Source organism: Paramormyrops kingsleyae, chromosome 17 (genome assembly GCF_048594095.1).
Source record: "Paramormyrops kingsleyae isolate MSU_618 chromosome 17, PKINGS_0.4, whole genome shotgun sequence".
Taxonomy (NCBI): domain Eukaryota; kingdom Metazoa; phylum Chordata; class Actinopteri; order Osteoglossiformes; family Mormyridae; genus Paramormyrops; species Paramormyrops kingsleyae.
The window spans coordinates 17255367-17270569 of NC_132813.1; the positions used below are offsets into that span (position 1 = coordinate 17255367).

The 15203-nt window shown below is 51.2% G+C and overlaps 1 protein-coding gene across 2 annotated transcripts in view; it reads right to left on the bottom strand.

Moving 5' to 3' along the window:
* The window catches only part of pik3cb (phosphatidylinositol-4,5-bisphosphate 3-kinase, catalytic subunit beta), a 37225-nt gene extending 22479 nt beyond the window's left edge, over positions 1-14746 (bottom strand). Inside the window, exons 1-2 of one of the 2 annotated variants that reach the window (XM_072701201.1) lie at positions 14438-14746; positions 2697-2775 (exon numbers count right to left, since the gene is read on the bottom strand). The gene's annotated coding sequence lies outside the window, so the exon portion shown is untranslated. Of the gene's footprint in view, positions 1-2696; positions 2776-8922; positions 9276-14437 lie in introns of those variants that run through there. The other variant, XM_072701202.1, reaches the window with a different exon arrangement.
* Positions 14747-15203: the final 457 nt, after the last annotated feature.

Genomic DNA, 15203 nt, shown 5'->3' on the forward strand with positions numbered 1-15203 from the left:
CCGGCAGATACGGAGCTTTGAAGGTGTACGTTTCACGAAAGCGGAGGGCGGTCACACGCGCAGTAGCCTGACTGCAGAGGGAAAGTTACTACGGGAACATGCAAGGACTGCAGATCGTATCAGGCCAAGCGCAAGCGGCACGGCTCAAACACACACGCCGTCCAGCCAAACGGCTGCGGGACCTGCAGCGGGTCCCCATACTGCCTGGACGAGAGCCAGGCGCAGGGAGCACATCTCAGAGTGTGAGCTTATTCGCCAACGTGCATCTTCCACGCACAGCTCCTGGGGATGACGCTATTGCACGCTACCTGCCCAGAACACAACCAGGCCCAGCCCAGCTCATCAGCAGGTTGCTGCTTAACTCCCTAAAAACTCAGAGGTGTCACAGCACCACATCTGTCCCGGCGAGCCGATCAGGCAGATACCAAAAACAGCGACTTAATAGACCAAAAGGACATAAAGAGAGCAATGTCAGAGCTCTAACGGAATACTTAGCAAACAATATTATAAACAAGGACAAAATGTCCTCAGTTTTTATCATTATTACTACAGTGTTCAACAAACTAAGTGAAGAAACTGGCTTATGGCAGATAAGTCATTCACTTGCACTGAAAGCCCCGAGACAGCTGCTGAAACTTCAGATACACCAGGCACAATTTAAACGCTAACTCCCTTGGTTAATGATCAACAGAAAGTTAGCACAAGACAGCCGAGATACAACGAGGCGGGCAGATGAACGTCAGCTCTGCTGGCACCTGGCCCAGTGGCCACAAATGACCCCCCCTCCCCCAACACAAGCACTGAACTGCCTCCACTTAATGGATGTCGAGAATCAGCAGCGAATCATGGCGCGGGGATAGGAGACGAACGCGATCTCCATTCTCTCTCAAGTGCTTCTGTGGAACCAGGATCAAGTGACAGATGAAACAAAACAAGATTCAGGCCGGTACCCACATAAAACAAGCGCTCGACGCTTTTCCCAGAGGAGCTCACACGGGATTGGAAGCAAGTGGTAACCGAAGATGTAGCTGGCTATTCCAATAAGGCCCCTGCAGCCACCGGGGGTCCAGGGACAGCCATAAATGATAAAAGGGGGCGAACGGCGGACTGGCGAGGCGGTGGCAGTTGGAGGAGGACCGGACCTCACTCATACACAAGGAACCGTCGCTCTGTGAATGAACTCACAGGAAACTTTCACTTCTCTGTAGTTCTCAGGTCGAGCGACATAAAGATAGCAGCTCTGTGTTTCTCTTAATAACCCCAAGTTAATCATTTGCCTCACAAACAAGTCGGGGAGATTTATACAGCCCATCCATCTTGCTCACTTAGAGAGCAAATCGAGTCGCAGAAGCCTGGGAGCCTGAGTTGACAAAGGAGATTCACTCACCACCCGTCAATGGTGGCCTCTGTGCCCACTTCTCACACCGCAGTACCCTATCTGGCCACCAGGAGGGCGCCCCTCGCAAGCCCAGCATGTGGCTGGTGAGCCAGACCGAGAGTGGCCACATTCCCCAGCGGTGAGAACATCACTGATACCACAGAGGTACAGCCAACAGGACGTCCTCGGAGTGGCACAAAAAGGGGGGGGGGGGGGTCAATCCGATTCACATGCCTGGCACGCTGATAAAAGGCAGGGGTCAGCAAGACAGCGAGAGGGAGCAAGCAGCAGTGAGAGCGATGCAGCACTCTCTCCAACACCTGTAGACAGAGCCACTGAAATACAAAGCCCACCGCGCCTCGTTTGGGATGGCCGACTCAAACAGGTCCTGCACCTCATCACTCAGCTGGTGGAATAGATGACAAAGAGACACCTGTAGAAATTGCCCATCATGCCTTGCAGCTACGACACCCAAGCTGCACCACTCTATGCGGATGTCTCCGATGTCACAATTAAGCTCTAAACAGGTGAAATGAGGACAGGTGGGGACAAACGAGGACAGGCGGGCGGGGCCCTCCAGTGCCGGGGGGCACGGGTAGTGCTCATTATTCACGGTTCATACGGTTCATACTCCAATCCTTGGACCTACATCAACTAATGGGTTGGGCGGGGGGGCACCTTATACTGCAAGAAGTGCATGTGTGTAGGGAGGCGGTGGCCAACAAGCTAGTCACAAATCCAAAAACATAGTGGGGGAGAGGATAAACAACATGAACAATGAGGAAACCCCCCCACACCCCGCCCCACCCCACCCTGAAGGCAGGAGGGCTGGCCTTGTGGCTGGAATGGCACCGTTTTCCAGGAACATGTACAAAGCCAGACAAAGAGTTTATAGGAAGCAACCCACCCCCCACAGACACACACAATTTAACAGTTAGGTACGACATGAGGTGAGGCTTGCTTCCTAGGTGAGAAGTTTGAGAAGATCTCTGACATTCCGTGCCTGTCAAGGCAAAGCCCCTCCCAGATTCCACGGTGCACGGATAAACACATTCCAGCTACACGGGCCTGAGGTTGGGAGGCTTTTCCCAGAAGTCAGCGACGGCGGCGAGTTGAGCGGTTTCTGTAATCTCCAAGGCGCTCCCACGAAGCTGGTCACGGGTTTTGTGGCGCACCATTTTGCTTCTGTCCCTCTTATCGCGGAGGGCCTGCTACAGCCTGCCCAACGCCACCGTACCGCCCATTTCCGTGAGCACGGAGCAGGCATGCGTGCGAGTCACGCACACACGCATGCACACACACGCACGCATGCACCTACCTGATGTCAGCTCGGAGCAGTCACTTCCCGGGACACTCCTCCAAACTCAGGAGATCCAAGGCGATGGGGGGTGCAGCATCTGAAATGGGAGGAAGCGGAGTGAGGTAGGTGTGTGAATCTGTGTGTGAGGAACAGTCAAACAGAGAGGGCGAGGTGGGGGGAGGGTGAGCAAGCGAGAGAGAGAGAGAGAGTCGGGGCAGGAGGGGACTGACTGGCCAAGTTCTGCAGCACTCTCTCTCCCTCCATGTCTCTCCCTCTCTCACTGCGGCACTATCGCAACCCCACATGCGACCATCAGGGCCATCTTGAGGGCAAGGGCAGGAAGCCTGCGCAGGGCCCACGGTACTCCGGAAAACGCCTGACTCAGCACTATGCTGCCCGCGGGAAGGACAAGTCTGTGTGTCTATATACAGCTCAGAGACAGAGCTACACAGGAGCTGCAACATGGCATGGCATGGCAGGCAGGAGAGTACTACATCCCCCTCATGCATGCAGCCATGCACCGGAAGGCAGTGCCATGCACGGCGCATTTCAGTGAGGCATGCAAAGGGCCTTCTCAATAATTCACCATTTCCCATTAGCAGCAAGTGTTAAGATGAGGTTAGTGTTTCAAATGATAACGGCCCGCCGGCGCAGCCCTCGGAGAACAACGTGTGGAGCGGAGGCGTAGCAAGGGCTGAAGCCCATGAAGGCTTAACCCATGGGGGGGGGGGGGGGGGCAGTCAAGGCATCCACATGTACGGGTCACTGCAGCACACTCAGTTCATCTCATCTTGCTGAAACCGCGTCTTGAATTCCCAAGCCAATGACTTTCGTTTCGGTCGGGATTTCCTTGAAGAGCAGCACCGCTGCACCCACCTCGGGATCTTAGAGGTCTGAGAAAGAGGTGGCTGTGGGGGCCTTTGTGCTCCCTCTTGGAGCACAGAGTCCCTTCAGAGGGCACTTGGGGACTTCCACAGGTGCTGTTCCTCCTCTGCTATGCTCGGTCCCTCACCAGCATCACCGATTCACAGGTAGACAAATACACAGGCGGGGGAATTCACGGCAACTCTCAACTACAACGGTACCATTTAAGGAACAGGAACGATCCCTCATTCTGAAAGCGGCGGCTGTTATTGGCAAACCTGTTTTTACACTATGAGTTTGGAACAAAAAGGAGAAGCAGATCGCTGTGGAAAAAAAACCCTGTTCCCTGAAGTGTCACCTTAAAACAGAAGTACACAGCTTTCTGTTTACCTTACCCTGCTATAAATGGATAAGTTCCGTTTGGCGAGACAGGAAGTTCGTACACTTCATAAATTCATCTTCAAAGAGTAAACCTCTGAATCGAGGAACAGAGCCTTTGATCCCACAGATAATATAACTTGCTGCCCAGGGGCCTGACTTCCGCACAAACAAGATGCACTATCTTGTTTACTAGGGTGTGACCTCACGTGGCCAAGAAGGCAGCAGAGGAAACGGCCTTCTGGGACAACGATGACCTCACAAGCTGTCCCCAAGGGCCGGTGCACGGGTGGCGCCTGCTTAACACGGACGACACACGCTCCGCACGCACTTCCCACGCAGTGAGCGGCACTGCGCCTCCACACTGCTCCACCGTCACACTGCAGGTCCGTGCGCCAAATTTCAGGCGAGTCCCGAGGCGGTAACTGCTCTCTCCACAGGAGCAGAACTCACCGCTAAAATATGCCCTGATCACCACGTAATATCTTAAGAAGCTTACCGTGTCACACATTTAAACGACTGCATTTATAATCAGATCTGTCATACAACCAAAAACTGTTTGTTTCACTTCTAACATTAGCATCAGTAAACAAAGTCACATGGCAAAGGGCAGCTACAGAATCAAACAAACATAAGATTAATAGTAATACTTTAAAGGTAAAAAAAAAAAAAGTTAAAATGTGCGTTGAATGGGATGTAAAATAAGGTGACAGTGTACAGATATAAAGTGGCAAACATGCATATGAAGGGTCACTTATAAAAGCTACCAGGGATGGAATCCATCCCGTGCTCGGCAGCGATTCTGTTCTCACTCGATGTTTGCTGTTCACAAAAAGGACTGAGTCCAGTAGCACCTCAGCAGAGGGTGGCAGCCAAATTATAACGGGCCCCCCCCCCCCCAAAGTGACGGCACGGGCATGGGGGTCAGCCAGAGCAAGGGCGGCTGTGCAGAGTCCAGAGCAGAAAAGCCACACATTGCATCAGCTGCTTTCCAGACAGATAACAGGTCTCTTGCCACAGGGGTTTTGGGGGGGGGGGGGGGGGGGGGGGTTGGATCCATTAGACACCCGGGACTGTTTAAGCGTCCGACGCAGGGAAGGCCGCGCCAGGTTTGTCATCCCAGTCCTCCCCCTCGCGGTACACGCCTACCCCCACCAATGAGCTACACCGTAACCATGCTCATGGAAAGTAGCTCACGCCATTTCTCTAAACTCCTCATCCAGAGCTCAGTTGAGCCAGGCAAGCTATTCTGGCCAGGTTTGTACAGCAGGTCCCCAAGATACAAACCAGTTTGCAAGTCCAAAGTTAGCCTAAGCATCCAGCTGATGATGCTCTAATCGCCAGCCCTCCACTCCTATCGAAAACATCTACATGTAGAGCTATTTGTACGTAAGAAAATGCTTTTAAAATTAATCTGTATTTTTTGTTATAAATGTGGTTGTAACAGGAAGCAAGAGTTCCTTTTACCTCCATTGTTTTCAGCCAGCTGATCTCGCTTACTGCTTGCGAGCAAAAGCCTACGTTACTGTATCAAGAATACCTATGCACATTTTAGTAAGTCGGATACAAGTCAGATTAAAGACAAAATTATGGTTGGATCCATTAGACACCCGGGACTGTTTAAGCGTCCGACGCAGGGAAGGCCGCTCCGTACTGACGAGAAATCAGGCTCCAGAAAAGGGCGACGATAAAAATAAAACAAGAACAAACGAACATGTCAGTGAGCGGAACAATGGACACAAAGAAGAGAGAGCACAGGGCATGGTGGGCCTCCTCGCTGGCAGGCCGGCGCCACGCTCCTCTGTGTAGACGGAGGCCTGTCGAAAAATGGCCGCTCTGTGTCTATTCAGCCCCACCTATGCCCCCTCTGCTCCCCAGAGCCTTCTGCCGGGCCCCAACCCCCCTGCCCTCCCCCCCACGGACTCCATACACCCCCCAAGAGCCTCCACCTGAGCCCTATATGCTTCCCAAACCCTCCATCCCCATTTTTACTGCTCAATTTAACACTTCTGTAATGGACCTTAAGCCATAACCACCCCAACCCCAAAGATCGGAAACCCTCCTTGGAAATTAGATACATACTTAGAAATGTGAGGAAGCTGAACTGCCCACCCCCACCCAGAAGCCACATCCTGTGGCACACGGATGATTCCAGGGGCTGGTGCTGCCTTGTGGTTCACCTTGTTTACATCATCATCATCATCATCGTCGTGTGCGTGCCGGTTCAGGCCGACTTGCAGTTCACTCACTGTTACCGCCCCCTGCATGTGCTTTCGGCCGGCCCAGGGCTAGCATCTCCACAGTTACCACCATCACCTTGATTGTGTTCCACAATGTGGTCTCTCACGGCGACTGCACCCCCCCACCCGATCCCATCCCATCTCCCTGAGGAACGAAAACACAGGTTTGTAATTGTATCTTTGTGGGGACTCTCCATTCATTCATTTCTATGAGGAAAACTCTAATCCCAACATGACAAACTTAACCCCTACCCAGCCCTAACCTTAACCATAAGTAACCAAAGAAAATACAAGACTTTAGGCATTATTAGTTATTTGATTGCATTGATAGGTCTTTTGGGACCTATAAGGACGTCCTCCAACATACAGGGAATAACTTGGGGGTTGGTGGCTCCAGCCACGGGAAAAACCTCACACTGGTCCATTTGGACTGGTGTGGTGCTGAGATGTCACCCGCCACATGGCTGCACTCAGGGTCTCATTCTTGAGGTGGTTTGTCGTGTTGTGGGTGCGGCAACGCACTGTAATCAGTGCATGCTCCTTACCTCATAGATCTTTGTGGGGACCTGAAAAATGGTCCCCACAATGTAATATAAACATAATCCACCCACACACTTCCATTCTTATCAGTATGCAAACAAGAAGACAGGCACAGCCCGAGGTAACAGTTTTTCTAGAAAGTTCTCAATTCCCCGTTATGGATAGAGACTTCACACTTCACTCACGAGACACCAAAGGCCTACCCACTTTGTTCCACAAATTTCAGTTGGGAGTTTGGAAACAGGAAGCATGGGTGAGATTTAAATATAGCGTGACAGCAAAAACAGAGACAGACAGACACACACAAAGAAAGAAGGAACACCACATACGGCTGGAAGGTAAGGTAAAAGGTAAATATTTGCAGTGGCGAACGAAACCAGACTCCGCACACATCACCACCACATACAGTCACTCAGTCACCCAGCAGGATTCTAGGAAATTCCCCATTGGGCCGATCGATCTTCCTCTTCCTCCATCCCTCACATTCGGCCTCTCGCTCTGGAATGCCTGGCATGTGGCCCTCTCCAACAGACTATGAATAATGACCGGTGGCCAATCAAAGCTGCAGCCGCCTCTTAGCACTGCCCCAGATTCCACTTGCTGGATCACCCACGAGCCGGCTGTGACGTGCCACCCCCCACCCCGAGTGGGCTGGAGCGTGCCCCCAGGCCGGCTCAGCCCGGCCTCCTCCTCACTCCTGCCAAACGGTCCTTCATGTGTGCATTTCACATGCAAAACTGCGCCGGGCCTCCTACGGGGTTCGGATTGACATCCTTTCAATGAGGGGCCTTGTTACAGAAACCGCCATGTCACAGAGCTCGAGAACTTCAGAGGCCGAGGAAATGGCCAGTGAAAGGTCAGCATGGACGAGCAGACATCATAGCCCAGGAAGCACAGCCCCCAGGGGCATTCAGCTGCTTGGGGGGGGGGATGGGAGGCGGCGTTCCCAAGCCTGTCTCTCCCCAGTGACAACGATGGCCCCTCACGCACCTTGCCAGTGGTTAAGCAGCTGCACCTCCAGCCTGTAGCATCGGACACCGGCCAGTTCTGGAGCGCCAGGTTTGTCATCCCAGTCCTCCCCCTCGCGGTACACGCCTACCCCCACCAATGAGCTACACCGTAACCATGCTCATGGAAAGTAGCTCACGCCATTTCTCTAAACTCCTCATCCAGAGCTCAGTTGAGCCAGGCAAGCTATTCTGGCCAGGTTTGTACAGCAGGTCCCCAAGATACAAACCAGTTTGCAAGTCCAAAGTTAGCCTAAGCATCCAGCTGATGATGCTCTAATCGCCAGCCCTCCACTCCTATCGAAAACATCTACATGTAGAGCTATTTGTACGTAAGAAAATGCTTTTAAAATTAATCTGTATTTTTTGTTATAAATGTGGTTGTAACAGGAAGCAAGAGTTCCTTTTACCTCCATTGTTTTCAGCCAGCTGATCTCGCTTACTGCTTGCGAGCAAAAGCCTACGTTACTGTATCAAGAATACCTATGCACATTTTAGTAAGTCGGATACAAGTCAGATTAAAGACAAAATTAAGAATCGTCAGAGTTACGTTTACATCTTTGAAAGTTCGCATCTAGAGGTTTGTATGTAGAGGATTTTCTGTACAGGCGATTTGCTCTCTGCTTCCGTGCTGCAACATCAGTAACTGGGCTTCTTCCACAGGACGAAGCTCATGGTGACGACGTGCAGAGATGTTTCCCGTCCGCATGGCAGCTGGGATTCTCAGGAAAGTGGGTCAAGGACACAGACCTGCAGCTTTAAAAGTGCAGGAGAGATACCTGCCACTACAGCTCAGAGTAAGTTACTCCAGCTGCAGCGCCACACACAGGTGCCCCGCAGCAGGACAGCAGTCAGGCCACACAGAGAGGGAGAAAAGGCTTGTGAGGACACCAGACCCCCCCCCCCCCATTGCGCTTCAGCTGCCACTTACAACAGACCAGGGGGGACTGCAAGCATCGTGTGCATGACTTGGGGGCTGTCTCACTGCCATAAATGACGGACACACAGAAGATTAGCATTCCAGATGGCAATGTCCCCTGATGATTGACAGGACACAAACCCAGGGGGCAGATAGAACAGATACACCCACAGTCCCAAACCCGAACACCAACTCCAGTCCAGAGAAGGTGGCTAGTTAATTGTGAGGTTATGAAGAGGAACCAGGGAAATACCAAGTTTAGCCCCCCCCCCCCCCCCACTTCCCCTGAGACTTACCTCCAGATTTAGCCCCTAGGACCAGCTTCCATTCTTTCAGCCCCATAAAAAAAATACACAAAAAGCACGAGGTGATTGTTAAGATGACCTTTTGGATCCTTCGTTCCTGGAGCACAATAGTGCCCTGAGGGGTGGAGGTGGCGATGGGGGCATTAATCAGTTACCCTCACCAGCGTGAAGGAACAAAGGTCCTGCTTCCGAGCCGTTGGGGCAGGGCGGAGCGCTAGGGGGAGGGACGAACACGCTTCCGTGACCAATCCCGAAAAAGGGACAAAGTTCCACTCGACAAGACGCGAAGGCCCAGGAGGTGGGTGCTCACAGAAGCTAGCAGCAGAACTTGCCGGAAACACTGTGATCCTCTGTCCTACTGGAGGAAGATAAACATTGATGCTTCAGCTGTGGGAAACAGTGAGAGCTGCCCCCCCCCCACCCCCACCCCCGTTGTCAGGGATGGTCGCATTTCGCATTGTTCATTATGGGCTGGCACAGCGGAAGGGTTTACGGTACTGCCTTGTACAAAGGCCGCAGTCATGGGCCGACAAAGCGTCTCCCATTCAGCCATTCCGCAGCGGGGGGGGGGGGGTAATAAGCCGTACCACTCTTCTCCGACTTCATGCAGAAGTCGCTCCCCTCTTAAGGATTGTGGGTGCCACTCCCCCCCAGCAGCAGCCAGCTGACAGGTGGGCTGGGCCGAGCCAGCCCCCCCCCCCCACATAGCTGCCGGCAGCGTTTAAAGTTTTGGGCTCAGGCCACTGGGCACATCACCACACTGTCACACGCCACGAGGAAGCCATGAATGACAAGGGGAGCAATTTCACAGGGACCAGAATTCAGTCTGCAGTACAGAGTCGGGGGCTGCAAAGCCACAGTGTGGAGAAACAGCCCCCAAAGATTAGGGGGGGGGCACCCAAAATTTTTGGGTTGGGGGCCCTCCTGCGAGAGGCACGGCCTGCTGTGAGAGGCGTGGCCTGCTTTGTGCAATTACATAGCACTCATTGGTTAAAGACCCAGTTGGCCTGCCTGGCTTTTCAAAATGCACCACATGGAACCAGATGAGTTAGCAGTAGGGGGTAGGTGGGGGGAAGGGCTGAGAGAGAGGGAGGAGGAGGAGAAGAGAGAAAGGTGGAGGAGGGAGGCAGAGGGGGAGAGACCTATAGTCACCCAAGATGGCAGCAGCTTAGAGCCCACCCCTCCTACCGTGGCGGTAGTCAACCGTAACCTGGAGACGCAGCCGGGGGGGGCTCCTGCTGCCTCCCGCACCTCAAATTCTGCAACAGGCCCCATCTTGTCATGGTGAACTCTAGAGAATTCTGTCAGAAAGCTCCCTGGCGGCCTCCGGGGCTCCGAAAATTGCCAAAGATTGCCCCTGAGCAGAAGCCTCAGCCCCCGCACGGCACACCAGGGGCTCCGAGGCAGCAGGGGGCGCTGCAAGCGAACGTGAAGCCTGTTGCCTACTTCCTGGAGAGGATGTTACACAACTGGATGGGACTCTTGGTCAATGGGCATGGATGCCGCAAAAGGAAGAGGAATAGGAGGAGTGAGAAGAGGGGGGAGACCTACAAACATCTTTAGACTGGAGAAGTGGCAACGGGTGAACAATAAAACTGAATTCACAGGTTCAAAATTCTCACCGCCCAACGACACTGATAGCTGGAAACATGACTAGTGCAGTCACAATATCAAAATTTGTTTCAACGTCGATACTTGACAGTTTTCCGATATTTTTCCCTTAAAAAGGGGAATCTCTCAAGTCATTACTCTGTTTTATTTCAAGCAAAAATGTTTTTCATGATATTCAGGTTGTTTGCGGACGGATCAGCTAAACTAATATTTAAGCATATTAGTCAAAAATGCAAGTCGTGGATCATTTTGTCCATTGCGTAGAATTAATATGCGCGTTTGGGTCGGCCGTGAAACAGACTCACACATCACTGTAGATTATGTATGAATATGTATACTACTGCTGTGGAGACTTTTCAAATCACTGATTACTTCCAACAACATAACAGGGCAGTGAACAAGCCAACGATCACCTGTCCGTCGTTGAATTCCTTGAAAAGGTCGGGATGTTTGTCCATCTGACGTCTGGCCAGGGCCGACGCACCGACTCCTTTTGCAAGACACTTTAAAGGAGCCGTCGCACGACGGTGCCGCGTGTTGAGAGACTTTTTGCCAACTTTATACCCGAAATATCAGCATTAATTCACTTCCTCTTTGTCAATGAGTTCAGGTATTATATTTATGAAGCTGCTAACATCTCTTCAAGTCGAACCTCTGAAGAAAATGTAAAAGTGCACTGCTCTCGCCGCCTTAGTCTCACACACCACTAAAGCAACACCACTGTCACTGTCACAGGGACACATCTCTTTTAGCCACATCAAACAATAAAAAGTATCCATTTTTTCAAAATGCCATTTTCAAAATTCTAGTACCACATTGTTTTCAGTAGCGGTTTACTGTGTAACCCTGGATATAACAGCCTTATTATTGGTGGCGCAGCTTCAGTTGGAATATGCCAAGCATTAGTTGCAAGAGAGGAATGATACCTGATGAAAGTCAGAATGAGAAGGCCTCTCTCGTTAAAGTGACTCATGCGCGTGAGAGTGACTCCTAGGCGTGGGAGCACTTCAATGGGAAGACAGAACATGCTGAAAAGTCAGGATTTGGCCTTCGGAGGGGTCAGAGAGACCCTCTCACTGCACCCATTCACCACACAGCAGGAAGGGGGCAGCTTGGAAACTGTCCTGGGCAGCTGGGATTGGGCAACGACTCAACGCAAAAGTTGTTTTCTGTGCCCCACAACATAAAAGTACACAAAAAGCATCCTGACTTCACAGGTATGTGGATGACTGTGATAGATTGGGGAGGGGGGCAGGGACAACAGCAGTGACAATGCCCTGCAGACAGCCACACCAGACAGCCTCCCGTGATGCGTTACTTTTATAGCCCAAAGGCGCTGGAAAAACAACCCCCACCCTGAATACAGGACACAGAAGCTCTGAGCTATACTGGACATTGATATCAAGGGTAAAGTCAAAAAACACTTACACCCTAAGGACAGAAGGTACGCCACAGACCTCCGTTCCGTTCTGCACGGTTCTCCTCCGTACTTTTCCCCTGACTAAAGGCACGGACCCATCTTAAAACCACAGTCTGCTTAGAAAGCACACTGGGTTCTGACAATGAGGAACAGAAATGGGCTGAAGTGGCACGAGGGGAGCGGATGTGGACTCCCCAGTCAAGGCCACAGACACACCTGCCCCAGCCGACGTGAGGAAAGGGCCAAAGAGGCCTCTCCATATGGGCAGCCGGGTGTGGCGGTCGGAGCCACAGTGGCGTACGGAAAAGCTTTGGGATATTATCATCATTCCCTACGACCACCACTCCACTCTGACAGTCTTTCAAAATGACGCCAGATCTGTGAATGGCAACTTCTGCGGAAACGCAGCTGTCAGAATGCCTATGCGTTCGCTTGCGTACGTGTGGTGCGCTTTCAGTCTTAAGAAAAACTAAAAATACTCTACCCAATATACAAAAGCCTTCACATTACAAGAAGAAAGGTTCATTCACACCACAGTCGCTCCAACTCCCGTGACCCTGCAAGAAAACACTAACAGAAAAACATCCCCCGCTGCCACCCCGGGCTAACCCCCGCACGCGGTCATATGACCGGTGACGTCACACGAGCTATTTCAGGACATCTACCCTATGCGCTGCAGTTCCACTGACTTAGTGTCACATCACATGCTTGTGGGTCACACAGGCTCCGATTCACAATAAATAAATAAACAAACAAACCAATTTTGTCGGTAGAAGACTGCAATGGTGCATGTTCGCCATTAGGGGAGTGAAGTTAAGTACCACCTTCCGGACTTTGATAGTGGGCCTTAAATGAACAAATGATTAAGCAGCGAATGGCCTGTAAACGAGAGCTTTTATGGCAGCAGTAGGCGGGCTGAGCCATACAAACACCCACCGGTTTTATCCCAGGGGAAGACAACAAACGGAGCAAAGGAAAGCAGGTAAACCGAGCTGGTGACTGGCAGCACACCATCCCATCGCGCGCTGTCCCCAAGGGCTCCAAGCTTTACGTCACTCTACACTGAAACACGGATAATTCACACGGGTAATTCCTGAGAGGCACATCAAAGCGGCATCTGCGTTTCCCCATTCAACCCTACCTAGATAACGCTTTGAGGCTTTTTAAATCATGTCATGACTGTCCTGTGATCGGTGTAGAATCAAAGAGAAGGAATTACTATAGAAGGATTCAAGATGGACTATTTCGCCTGAGAAGATATCAAGATTTTTAGTAGCCCTATGTTTTTGATCCGCGCCATTTCATCCAGTAAAGACCAGTAAAGGTAAAAACGTTCCCAGTACAGCGGACGTTCCGCTGTGATGGAATCACCTCACAGGAGCGGCACTACAGCAGCTTCAAACCCTTCCCTTTAAAGCGTTTTATTAAAAGTGACACCGGAGAGAGGAGGCAACCACACAGGAGCAGATCCGTGACTCCGTATCGCGGACCAGAGGCACCTGTTGTTTGGCGACGCGTCGTGCCGCATACAACCTCGCCTCCACGCGTTATCCCGCGTACAGGTCGGCGCCTCCCGCTAATCTCGCCGCTAAGGTACGCAGAGCAGAACGGTGTTTTCCTCTCTGTTTTCCCCTCAATACTCCCCCGCCCATCACCAAGCTGCACGATGCAATTCATACCGACGGGAGCACCCCCGCCTAAATATAATGCCAGTGTACATATAAACCACTCCAGTTGGCCATCAGAAAATCCCAGCATAATTTAAACAATAAAAACTTTAATGTAGATTCCGGATATTTGCAGGTTTTTTTTCCCTAAAGTTTAAGGCAGAGGTACAGATGACAGCGCCGGAGAAGGTGGCGCATTACGGAGATGCGCGGATGGTGATCCGCTGGGAAACATCAGGAATAACAACCGCAGTGAAAATGCCATCGGAGGAGCAAAACCGGGGCCGCCGACAGGGCAGTAAACAACAGCCCATATGACAAAACATTATAACAGTAACGCGACTATGAGAAACAGCCAGACTAATTTATAAGATCGCACTGATTCAGCTTTACAGGTGTCCATCGTGTAGCAGCGTGTAAACGCTGTAAACAACTACAAGATTGTTTGCCAACTGCGACGTAATTCGTTAAAAACAAGCTGTATTAGAACATAGCAAAGACCGAAATCAAATCAGAGGCAAATACTGTATGCTAACACACTGGTTAAGATATAGCATTATTAGCATTATTTAACTTATGCGGCAAATCCTCCTTTAGGGAAAATATGCGGAATACATAAGAGCGACAGTGTGTCAGTTGGAGGGAAATCAGCGGATATGGATAGAAGTTAACCAGGTTAGAGCAGTAATCCAGCGGATATGGATACAAGTTAACCAGGTTAGAGCAGTAATCCAGTGGATATGGATACAAGTTAACTAGGTTAACTATTCCAGTGGTCTGATAGAGACTGTACGGCCGGGCGCTTTACCTTCATGTGTTTATCGCAGGTCCTAAGTTTTCTTCTCCGCAGACCCGAAGTTTCCTTCCCGCAATGAAACGCACTGATCCGGCCACTGGCCAAGTTCCTCCGGTAAGGGAGCACCCAAACACGGGGCTTTACATGTCAGACAACGCGATGCAGGTGGGCGAAAGCTGTCGCTTTTTTCCCCCTTTTCTTTTTTTTAGAAAGGCGGACAGAAACGAAGAACTGAGCTACAGCTTTTCCCCCCGATCCTCATTCGGTTTCACTCCTCCCTCCCCCTTTCTCTCTCTCTCTCTCTCTCTCTCTGTCTGTCTCTTTCTCTCTCTCTCTCTCTCTCTCTCTCTCTCTCTCTCTCTCTCTCTCTCTCTGTCTCTGTCTCTCTCTCTCTCTGTCTCTCTCTCTCTCTCTGACTCGCACCCAGCCGCCGCCAGCTTCCCGTTTCACAGCCCCAGCTTGAATATATCGTGGTGCAGTGATTTCACCCGGAAACACAAAGTGAGCTGTGATGGCGATGAAGCGCGTAGGAATGCCATTCATTTTATTTGGGCTGTGATTCACAGCTTAATCCTTTTAATCGTAGGTAGTACTTTTGTGTATTGTTGGCTACGTGTATTGTTTTGCACTGGATTTAAGGGGCAGTGTGAGTCATTTGTCAATGTTCGTGCCTTCTGAAGTCCGAAAGGACTAGGGTAAAGAAAGTTTGGGCATCCCTCTAATATCCCCTAATCCAAATGGTTTTTACGGAAGGAAACTGAACCGGTGACAGTGTAGA